This window comes from Vicugna pacos, unplaced genomic scaffold (assembly GCF_048564905.1).
Source record: "Vicugna pacos unplaced genomic scaffold, VicPac4 scaffold_66, whole genome shotgun sequence".
Classification (NCBI taxonomy): Eukaryota; Metazoa; Chordata; class Mammalia; order Artiodactyla; family Camelidae; genus Vicugna; species Vicugna pacos.
The window spans coordinates 2370911-2383585 of NW_027328747.1; the positions used below are offsets into that span (position 1 = coordinate 2370911).

The window sequence follows — 12675 nt, forward strand, 5'->3', positions numbered from 1 at the left end:
AGACATGGAAACAACCTAAATGTCCAATGACAGATGACTGGATAAAGAGGTTGTAGTATAAATATACCACAGACTACTACTCAGCCATAAAAAATAATAAAATAATGCCATTTGCAGCAACATGAATGGACCTGGAGAATGTCATTCTAAGAGAATTAAGCCAGAAAGAGAAAGAAAATTACCATATGAGATCGCTCTTATGTGGAATCTAAAAGAAAGAAAACAAAACAAAACTAAACAAGACCAACATCTACAGAAAAGAAACAGGCACAGAGACATAGAATGCAAACTATGGTTACCAGAGGGGAGAGGGTGTCGGAAGGGATACATTGGGAGTTCAAGATTTGCAGATACTGACTATGTATAGAATAAACAGCAAGCTTATACTGTATAGCACAGGGAAATATATTTACTAACTTTTAGTAACTTATGTTGAAAAAGATTATGAAAATGAATACATGTATGTTCCTATAGAACTGAAGTGTTGTGCTGTAAACAAGAAACTGATGCAACATTATAAACTGACTAGACTTCAATGAAACTATTTTTAAATACACCAAAAACAAAAAAAAAGAAAAAAGATATTATTAAACCAAAAGAATAAATTAATGTTTCAGGCTACAACATGGATGATCCTTCAAAATGTATGCTAAAATAAGCCAGACACAAACGGACAAATACTGCCCTTTTAGGTGAAGTGTATCTAAGTGTTCATTGTACTACTCCTGTAACTTTTCCGGAAGTTTGGTCTATCAAAATAAAAATAAAGTGTACTATTCATTAAAAACATTAAACGATTCCTCACAGGAGGACTTTAAATAATAAATGAAGAAATGCATGTAAAGGTCCTGGAACAACACTTTGCATGTCCACAGTCACTGCTGTCACTGTTACTCAGAGGGTGGTGCCAGCGCTGATGAGAGCTGCCTCCACTCACTCCCCTGCAGACAAGAGTGAGGGCCTGGGCTCTGACAGGCAGGGGAACCGAGAACCTGGGTCAGATACAGCCACGCCCCAAACTCTGCGGTACCCAACTTTCTTATACAAACTGCTACATGTAACGTAAACACGCTACAGGGATGTATCTTACAACACAGGGAATACAGCCAATGTTTTACAATAACTATAAATGGAGCATCTATTGTACACCAGAAGCTTATATCATATTGTAAATCAGCTATACCGTGATAAAAAACTAAAAAATAATTTAAAAATTGTATCACTTTAGTATTCAATTCAGTTTTTAAGTAACTACTAAACAGCTTAGAATGTATAAATGCATTTAAGTGTGATAAGATTGTTTACATATATATTTACTTTCAGCCTCCTGCTAAAAGAGAAATTTAACATTTTTTAAACACAGCTTAACAACAGTAACAACAAAAAGACAAAGGTGAGAGTGAAGAGAAAATGGAGATTCAATACTTAAATGAAACAAGGGGGAGGTAAATTCATAAAAACGGATGCCATGAAGTCAGGGTAAGTGTTAAAGGCCGACTAGAAATTCAGCTGTAAGATTCCTGGCAGCTAAAGCAAAAAGAAAAAGATGACGGGGCGGGTGGTAGAGCTCAGTGATAGGGCGTGTGCTTAGCATGCACGGGGTCCTGGGGTCAAGCCCCAGGGCCTTCACTAACAGATAAATACACCTAATTACCTCCCCCCCCCACAAGAGCCTCAACGAAAAGATAAAGAGAAATTTCTTTCCTAAAAAACCTGATATTAAATTTAGAATAAATACTTAAAAAAAAGAAAAATAGAAAAAGATGAGTGACACAAGCGATAATGTCCGTGAGATATATCTGAGGTGGCTGCTGGAAGGTCCCCATGTCCCACGAGCGAAAATCTGAAACATTCTTCTCACCACACAGAGTCATCCTCAGCCCACCCCACACCTCTCCCTGTTAAATGCAGGAGCACAGGCAGGGTCAGACCTTTGCTCTCTCTGTGTCATCACAGTGAGACAGGATGGAAGGGGGCAAAGCACAGCCATTCAAGGAAGGCCACAGCAATTAACACCAAAATGGTGAATGATTCAACCCCCAATAGGCCTTGAGGCTAAGGATGAAGAGATTTAACTTCTAGCAGATCTTGAGCTTCATTATACACCCATTGTAATAGTAACATGGTGAATAACACACCCCCAGGCACAATGGCAGTCCCAAGACTAGCCACAAAAGGTCAAAGGGTGGGAAATGGCCAACTCCCTGGGAATTCCATCCCCTTGCCCTTAGGCTGGTCCTTCTACTTAAGAGCATATGAAACCACCAAGCCCAGGAAAACCAGCAACACAGCGCAGCCTCGTGGTCACCCCTGTCTCTCCCTCTTCGGAGAAGGCCCACACACTGTCTGTGGATTGGGTACCTACTTTTAATCTGAGCATCAAACCCCCACACCTCGTGGTGTTTCTCTTGCCGTTCAATGTATCTCTCTGAATAAATCTACCTTTACCCAACACTGGCTTGCTCTTGAATTCTTTCCTGCACGAAGCCTAGGACCAACATCTGCCGAGGCACATCCCAGGGGCCCAACCAAAGCCTGGGACACAGCCCTTCTCATGCTCCACTTATTTTTTCTTGTATCAACAGGACTGGGTTGTAAAGGGAGCTCTGAGGCCCCAGCTAAGGGACAGAAGCAGCCCCCAGGGCTCGAATTGGCGGGCAGCCTCTCCCCCAGCAGGGGCGCTGGGGTCGGCCCGGTTGTCTGTGGTTCCTTGTTGTGCTGACTCCCCATCCAGAGAGCGTTCTCCCTAGACCTGTCCCCACAAAACCCTTCTCTCCAAAATACAAGCACATCATGTCACAATCCTCTTGTTCAACCAGGAAATGCTCAGCCCAATTTTTCCTTCCCCAGTAAAGAACCTAACTGTCCTCCCTCCCATCCCACCATTTTTTCTTTGTCAGAACTCTGCACTCTCCTCTCACCATCCTGAACTCAAGTGCCTTGCTGGCTGAGACAGAGATGTTTCAGTCTCACACAGCCTTCGTCCTTTCACTTTCCCCTTTCTACCTTAAAAAGCCTTTCCTAAGTCTCCCACCCCTCTGATTCTGAACATCAAAAAGTGCTGAGGTTACAGTCACTATCTGCATACCTCCCAAGCTTTGGCTAGGTTTCCTTTGCAAGGTCTTCATTAAGGAGCTGCATCAAGAAGTTTAAAGAGGTTATTCTTACATATGAGCCGAGAAGCCTGCATAAAATTGAAATGGCTTTGAAGAGAGTGTAAACCAGGGACAGAGAGGTCGCAGGTCCTAGTCAATAATGTCATGAGGCAAAATGTTCTTCAAAGGCTCAGAGTGGCTTCTGAACACGGAGTCGGCAGGGAGGAGGTGCCAGGCAGTGAGGGGGGTGAGTGACACAGGGTACGCTCCCCCAGCTGGGGAAGAATTGGATTTTTTTCAATTTTTCCAAATAATTTCTTACTTCCTTTTTCTCCTATTGTCACATACCATTTCCTACGAATTAAGAGAATCAATGTCAGTCATTTGGGCCACTTGGGAGAAGCTACACAATGCCATTCACAGGGTTGGGGCATGACAGCCAAAACAGTCTAAGTTGAAAGACCAATGGCCGTATTTCCAAGGTAACCACGGGCATGCAACAAACTCCCCAGTTTCAATGACCTCATCTCAAAGGTGGGGCCAATAAAACTACCAAGCAAGGTGCGTGATGATTGTGGCCGACATCTGTTTACTAGCTAAGTGCCCGTGACAGCTGCCGTTAATGGGGAATGAGTATGATCAACGAGGCCCAGTCTACCTGGTCACACCTGCCCTGCCTTCCTGCCTTGGTGCAGGAGCGGAGCTTGTTTAGCTGAGATGAACGCCCCCAGAGCAGCCCCGACGGGAAATCTCCCAGCTCTGCACGGCGAGGCGTGTTCCTTTCCTTCTCAGAGCTGATCACAATTTGCAGTCTTCTGTTTTTATGTTTATCCCTTTTGTAACTGCCTCCCCTCCGGAGTTTTTGCTCAAGCAGCACAGGGCCAGGTGTGTCTTGCTGCCTGCTGGATATTCTGGGCTGGGAGACAGCCGAACCCACATCGTGCTCTGGTGCTGAATGGAGAGGGCAGAAAGCACAGGGGCCCATGCTGAACTGAGGCCCTGCACCCAAAATTACGGTCTGAGTTTAGGCAAATTACACAGTCTTCTTTACCCTGAGATTCCTCATCTGTCCATGAAAAGAACTGCCCATGGCACACAGAGTTACAAGGATTAAAGGAAATCACCAAATTCACAAACTATTCAAGGGGCTACCAGTGCATCCTCAACAGACAAATGCTGCCTTTACGGCTCTGACACACGCCAAGCGGGAAAGCCGCACACAGTGAACACTGCTAAGTGCCAGTGTGTTAAGTGCTTCACGTGTGCTATAATACTCTTTACAACTTACAACAATCCCAGGAAAAAACGAATATTATCATGCCCATTTCACAGATTCACTAACAAGTTAAGAGAGGTTACATACTAGTCCAAGGCCCTATGGTGAGGAAATGGTGATTTAAAAATGAATCTGGGCCCAGGCCTGGGCTCCATCTCTCTCCCATCCACCTGACCACTTGCCTATGAAATCCACCTGTCCAATACACAAGTTTGCAGCCGGCCAGCTCTTAAATGCAATGTGTGCCACCGTTTGTCAATGTTGGTTAATTACCATTAACTGTTCTCAGAAACCACTACAGAAAAGAAAGGTGGACTCACGTCCCTGCCCACAAAGAAGAGGAATTCTGCCATGCCTTCTCCTGTAATGTGCAGAAACCCTTCCCTACACCACTAAATCCAAATGTCTGCTTCCTCCATGTTTATGTTTGCACACGGCTTATTAAAGTAGAAGGAACCTGCAGTAATTCGGTCTCGGCTGCCTTCCAAGGTTGCAGATTATCCATAATCAGTCTGTGAGCTAAAATACTACAATGTGAATGAAAATATTGCAACCATGTCAGTAAACAAAGAATGCTGAAACCAAGTCATCAGCGGCTGCCAACACACCCCAGCAAGGACAGGCCTGCAGCCCAGCCTCTGCAGCCACTCACCATGGTGCCCTCTGAGCAGACTCAGAATAAGAAAGGACAGGATACTGGCCCTAGATAGCTAGGTGCTTGTCTAAAGAATGAATTCCGAGTCCAAATGTTTGCTTCCTCCCATACATAGAAAAGCACTAAATTCTTGAACTTGAGATACCTGGCTTTCTTTAGATAAGAAGCAGTCTTTTATTGTTCCAACTTCCTGGTCTTTGTTGTAAAGCTCCTATATATCCTAGCTCCTCCTCAACCTCTTGGGAGCAGTCCCTCAGGGCGATCTGAGAAGATGTCATCTGGCCTTCAGTCCTCCTGCCAAATAAAACATAACTCTTAACTTTTAGGCTGCACATGTATTTCAGTCAACAGTTTTGGAAACCATAAAGGGACCCAGAGCAGATTTCTCTCTACCTGAACTCCCCGAGTAACCGGAGCCTTGGTACCAGCAGTGGCCCTTTGTGCCCATCCGCCTCCTCGGGGAGTCCAGATGAACCTGGGTGAGTCTCTCCTGGTTCTAGGATCTCCCATATTGGTTGATGATCCTGAGATTTATTTGGCGGTTTTTCCAGGTACCTGGCCCTCCAGTTGAAAGATACTGGGGGGAATTACCCACCTAGTGGGGACATACTGGGTGGGGCCTGGTTGAAACATAACGGGAAATAGCCACCTTGAATAGACGTCCGAAGTGGGGCTGGTGGAAACATACCAGGAAAATACTCACCCAGTGGAGACGTCCTGAGCGGGTCCAAGTTGAAAGACACTGGCTTCAGGACTGAGTGGTTAGGTAAGAGGCTGGTCTAATGTTTTCCTCACTTTGGTTACCTCCATTGAATTTTTCGGGATAAAAGTAAAACTCTTATGAGGAACCTTTCAACTCCAAAAATGGGACCCTCCTCCTGGCTGGTAACAGCTTTCTTCCGTGACAGAGAAACTTGCAGGAATGGTAGGGGCAAAGACTTCATGCCATAGAGTTGTCCCTGTGGGAAATCTTACTAGCAATTTTATTCTGAGAACCCGACCTTACAATGGGGAATAGAATTTAAAAAAAAAAAAGTAAAGAAAAGAAAAAGAAATAACAGATTGCCAGCCTCCACCTAATACCCCAGCCAGGTTTATATACGTACAAGACTTACAACATTATTTGGGAATTAGAAAAAAAAAATCTCACTCTGAAAGTAACTAACCAGGCCTGATATAAACAGTTTTTGGAATTCTGAAGTTATAAAAACGAAATCCCCTTTAGGGGAAACTTGGATTTCTCTTCCTGTGTCCTTGAATTGTAAACATTTTATCTTTCTCCGAGTGTTTTATATGTGTGTATGTATGTATATATGTGTTTCCTTTTTTTAAAGGAAACCTTGGGCTCTGCCATGCAAAAGGTACAAGTATTGTGTACATATGGTGGCCACGCAAATAAATTGGGATTCTCAACAATCCTTTTGTAGTACTAATTTTCAGACATTTTGCCATCTTAACCTTTGTTGCATCAGCCTGGGCCACAAAGGCCTCTAGCTTTTGGAGAGTAAACTTTTGAATTTTATTTAGGCAACACCCCCACTCTCATGTGGAAATGCATCTTCATCTTATTGGTTTAAAATCACGATCTACATATATATAAATTGATGGCCATATGATGGATCCTTTAATTTGGAAAAACTTTTAAATTGGTGAAAGTTGAAAGAGCTCTCATTATAAACAGCTATTTTATTGGTACCTATTAAAATCAAGTTTAAAGGTAGAAGAATATATTTAATGGTTAACCTAAGAACTTAGTTTAAAAAAAAACTGGTTTGAAATGCTACATTTGTGTTTTTCCTTTCCTATCAATGGTTTTAGAGATGCTAATAAAAACTTAGAATAATTAATGTTAATTAGGCTGATAATTGGAAAAACGATTGTAAAAATGTCGGAAAAAAAGATAAGGGGCTTATCCCAAATGGATAAATATTTTTAAATGGTTATTTTGAATGAGACAAATAAAATGGACATTTTTGGATTTAGATACTAGGTTTTGATACTACACTACGTAAAGTTAAGAAAAAGGGCCAAAGGGATCACCTACTGCCCCCAACATTAAAGTTCAAACAAGTCCGTTTTATTTAACACAGTTTAAAATATATGTATTTATAGGGCTAAAATATAAATATATATATATATATATATATATATATATATATAGACTGAAATACTTGATCAATGATTGGAACAACAGACCAAATAGTCAAATTAAAAATTGAGAAGGCCCTAAGCCCTTTGGCTCAAACTTGGGGATCCTAGAGACTTTTCTATAAAATTAGATACAATGCACAAACACACACACACACAAAAAAGCATCTGGCACTCCTTCTAGAAATAGGAATTACTGATTAAACCTAATAAATATAAAAATTAAAGGTATAAGATTTAATAAAATTGAGATAAAAGTTTCTAAAATTGGTATATTTAAATGGGCTTTATATAAACTTTCTGCTTAATTGTGTTGTGGGATAGATATGTTTCAATGGAAAAACGCTTCCCTTCTTGGTATTATAAGGCTGGGCCCATATCTGTCCCTCAGAAAATATTAATTGTACAAATAAAGGAAACCAATAGAGTTACATGAGCCGTCCAGTATAACGTAAAACTAAAAACTAATATTCAGTGGCTAATAAAAACATATAATAAGAGGTTTACCCTGGGTTTAACTTATAACTCAAGGAAAAGAGGCCTTACTAAATGCGTTATGCAAGCTTTGGAAGACATGATAAAGTAAACCTTAAAGTTTTAAAACATGGAATTCTTTGTTTACAGCTCTTCTCACTGATACAAAAAAGCAAATTAAGGATATACAATTGGGACTGGGTGACAGAGCAGTTCTCTGGGGAACTGGAAGCGTGTGTCTTTGTCTTGCAGATCAGAAATGTAAATTCACCAAACAGTGACCTAGGACTGAGCCTAATTAGCTCAATGAGATAAAACTTAAGGCCAAGAAATTTTTGGCATTTTAGAACTCAGAACTCTGACGGGTCCTTCAGACTTTGTCAAGAAATCTTAAATGTCTGTTTCATAAATAGTAAGCCTTAGTGATTTGAGCAAGCAAATTCAGCTTACTCCAGCTATTATTATACCTATCTTATAAGTAAGTTTCAAAGTGAAGCTATGAGATCTCTAGCTTTTGTCGTTTTATAAGCCTGCATGCACATTATAGACGTGAGATATTTCTACAGCTAAAAAAAAAAATCAAAGTCAAAGAGCTCTGCTTAATTGGCATAAAAAATAAGAGATTACAAATGAAGTATTTTTAAAATAGAAACTGACCAAATTGAATTTCAGCTTCACGTGAACTGGAAAGTATTCAATATTACGATAATATTTGATATTGTTCAGTTTAAGTACGTTCTAATTAATATAAACATCTTTAAAGTCATCAATATTAACTATAATACCTTTACTGTACCTAGGTTTAATGAAAGTCAAATAAGATCCTGTTATATCTGTTGCAGATTTGTCAAGAAAAAAATAATAGAAATGTGGTGTGGTAAAATTTTAAGTAAATTAAATGCAAATGAGATGAGAGCTTTGGGTTCATTTTTAAAATGTATGCTTAAGATAATCTCTAAATGATTGGTATCTTTAAATTCTAGAGATGTGCTAAATTAAGTTAACTGATAGGATTTTACTAAATAGCTATGCCATTTTCAGATAAAATAAGATTGAAATATGAATTACTTAACATGTAACTTCTTCTTACAGAGAAACTAAAGGTGTTTAGAAATATTAATAAATGGTTGGTGCCACCCTGAAATAGTCTCTATTATTAAGGGAATGATCTCAGAATCCTAGGAAAGTAAGAGAAATGTGTAAAGGAAGATATAAGAATGGAATTATATTTTGTTAAGGAAAAATAGTGACTTTCTCCTGAAGCTGGTTACTTCTGAATGGAAGAGAAAATAAGGGACACACTAATATGAGTATAGAAACTGTGGAAGGCTTGTGGAAGAGGAACCCTGAGGAAAGAGTTTTGTACGTGGTCGGAATTGGCTAAGTTTGCAATGAACTTGGGCAAAGTAAATGAATCTTAGAAGCAAGCTGGTACAAGACTAGATTTGGTTTTTTCACTGTTAAGAGGACAAAATTTTCTTAAAATGTTAATCCACTTTCAGTAACAAATTGTAAAACTTCTTATACCACTTAACTGATCTGTTCTGCCTTTACCTTTGAAGTATTTTCTTGTTAATGAATAAGTACTTCTTTACAGTGAACTATAAGTTTATCTGACCAAGTGTTCTCAAATCTTTTAACAAGCTACCCAAATATCAATTTCCAATTAAAGTTCTTTTAGTCTCCAGTTAAGTTTGGGATGCTACAGAGGGCCCCTGAAACATCCCAAAGAGAGATTTTAAACTAGTAAGTTTCATTTGGCATGTTAAATAACATGGTATTGTCAACTGAATAATAAATCTTCCTAGGTAATATTGTATGAGAAAATATTATTAACATAGATATTCTAGAAATTATATGGACTCCCTAAAATTCTGGTATATCTGAAATGTTACCAGTCATAATTCTGGTTGTAGTGATCAGGTTTCTTTATTGATTATAGTGTAACTGTGTTTAACCATGATTTTAAATCTTTTGTCATTATAGACAGTTAATTGTTTTCTTCTGATGGTTTTGCAAAATGCTTTCTCTTCAAGGAAATTTACTGATTTCTAATAAATTTCAAACTATAACACTGAACTAAACTGGGTATGAAATTTTAAAGGTCTAATGAAAACTCTGATTAAATGAATTAATTACATGGGACTGAGTAAACTGGTGAATATGGTTATAATTTTTGATTTTGTCTGAAATACTCCTGGCTTTTTACCTGTTTCACAGACATAAAGAAACTATTCTCCTTAAGCTAGTTATGATTCACAGCAATTTGATAAATTATACCTATGTAATCCGACTTGGAACAGTTATCTTTTCTCTCTATCTGATCCCTCAAGAGACTAAAAACTCTTAGGTCCCCAGTGGCTCTATCAGACAAATGAGGAAGATCATCCCCTAACAGATATAGGAATCTCAAGGTATTTTAAGGATTTTAAAGAGAAAAGGATTTACCTAAGTCTGTAAGGCAGAAACCCATGACAAGCCCTTGACGTGGCTTTCTTGGCCTTAGGAAATCTTATTAACATTCTACCCTGAGACTCCTTATTAAAAGTTCCAACACAGCCAATTTAAAAAAGCCTATATGATCAAATAATCAGACTTAACTTGTAAAAAAGTTAATCTTCATTTGGCTATATTTGAGAAAAATGAGGGTAACTTTAGAGAGAAAAAAGATTATATTTTAGAGGATATTAAATTCTAGTTTTGTTAATTGAGGTCTATATTTACTAAGGCACTTCCCAGATCATTCCTTGCTGTTATGTCACATTGTTGTAAAGTTTAATTGAATTATGAAAAGGATACTCTAGGTTTGTTTCTGAAGCTCAGTAATCTATCCTTGGGTAAAGTTCCAATGCCCCATGACCTGCAGCCAGGGGATTATACATACTGGAACAGGCATGACTTAAAAAACTGTCTCCATCCTGAATGGAAGGACCCTTTATCAAGTACTCTTAACTAGACCATACAAACCAAGGCTGAAGGAAATGGACTTTCAGATTCATTTCCTATCAGAAACAGACCCTACAGTGCACTGGCCTATAGAGCACTGCTCACCTTAAAATAATGCCCAAATGGAGTAAAAGCTACCAGGCCAGGATGAGAAGAAGACGACTTCTGACGTAGACAGCTGACCCAAGACAACGGACCATGCCTGTATACCAATTACTTTGATAATTTCTCCTACCTTTGATTATGAACTACACCTATTGTTAAGTTTATGGTAAATTACCTATGTCTAGTACTTCTGTGTTACTTTGGTGGGTTTCCCTACTCAAAGGGCTCTAACTAGATAGCCCTCAGAAACGTTATTCTAAAAAGGAAATTATAGTTCTCTTTAGGCCACTGTTGATCTTACAAGGTGGGTGACCTCACCTGGCCAAATAATACCTGCTCTGACCCTGCCCATAAATATGAAATTTCTCATAAGGTAACTCAAACTCAATTAGTAACACAAGAAAAATTTTAACCCAAAAATATAACTTCTCGGCTATTAAATTCTTACTCATGACTTTATTAACGTTACTAGCTGTATTACTTATATCCTGTCTATTTTATAAAATTGTTGTCTCTTACATTTCCCTATGTGTAACTAGGCCTACAAGATTGATGATGGCTAAACATCTTGAAGAAATAGATAAAATTTATAGCCCTGCATAAAATAATTGTTATAGTGTGATTCTAGGTATGGGAATGACCAACGAAGGGCGAACATTTCCTGGATCATAATACACTAGTAAGACAGGAGATCCAGAGAACCTTTAGTATGAACAGGGCCTGATAAAAACACCTAACACCTTGAATGGCAGTTCAGAAGATTCTTCACCTGAACTAGGAATGAGCCATCCTAGCACCGTGGGACAAAATAGGCCATGAAATGTCTCTCAAAATATTGGTCGAATTTAGGACCAAGGGGGAGCACTGTGAATGAAAGTACTACAATGTGAATGACAATACTGCAACCATGTCAGTAAACAAAGAATGCTGAAACCAAGTCATCAGCGGCTGCTGCCACCCTCCAGCGAGGACATGCCTGCAGCCCAACCTCTTAGCCACTCACAGTGGTGCCCTCTGAGCGGACTCAGAATAAGAAACGACAGGACACTGGCCCTAGATAGCTAGGTGCTTGTCGAAGGAAGAAATTCAATGACCAAAATGTTTGCTTCCTCCCATACATAGAAAAGCACTAAATTCTTGAGCCTGAGACACCTGGCTTTCTTTAGATAACAAGCAATGTTTTATTGTTCCAACTACCTGGTCTTTGTTGTAAAGCTCCTATATATCCTAGATCCTCCCATACACCTTGGGAGTAGTCCCTCAGAGTGATCTGAGAGGCTGTCATCCCGGCTCGAGGCTTCCCGCCAAATAAAACATAACTCTTAACTTTTAGGCTGAACGTTTATTTCAATCAAATCCCAGAATAGACAAAACTCATCAATTCTGTCATGGAACACACGGGTTCAGGAACCAGAAGCGTGTTCTAGTCCCAAAAACTACGGGTTCCTCTTTCTACCTGTCATTATACAATCCCACCAGAACTCATTACTTTGCTGTCTGCTCATCTGGCATCCAAACTCAGAGAAGAGTCAACTCAGCAGAGCGCCCTACTGGGGAGAACCCCCCGCAGCAGCACTGCGGGCTGCCTGCCCTCCCGCACGCTCTGCTGACCCCTAGTGTCCTCCGTGGAGACCAGGCCAACAGAGCTGTTCCCAACAGCTGCAAAGTCCCACAAGTTAAATAAATCATTTTGTTTTATACGATATGTTACGTATATACCCATCTCTGAAAACAGCTTTGCCAGAAGCCCAAATCTTCAATATTATTCTGCAAAGGCAAATCCGGTCCCCAAGGGAAAACAAGTCTTAAGGCGACGCTAAGGCCTCCAAAGTCCTCTCCACGACCATCAACCAAACTGCCTGCAGGTCTGCAGCTTCAGCAGGCTACATGTCTGCTTTTAAAGCAGTCCCTTCCTGTCCTCGTGTGCTACAATGTCCCTCTACACCCTCCCATCTCAGGGTAAGTGCAGCCGCTGC

General features: G+C 39.9%; 1 pseudogene; it reads right to left on the reverse strand.

The window, feature by feature from the left end:
- The window catches only part of LOC140694622 (melanocortin-2 receptor accessory protein 2-like), a 72163-nt pseudogene that overhangs the window by 3380 nt on the left and 56108 nt on the right, over positions 1-12675 (reverse strand).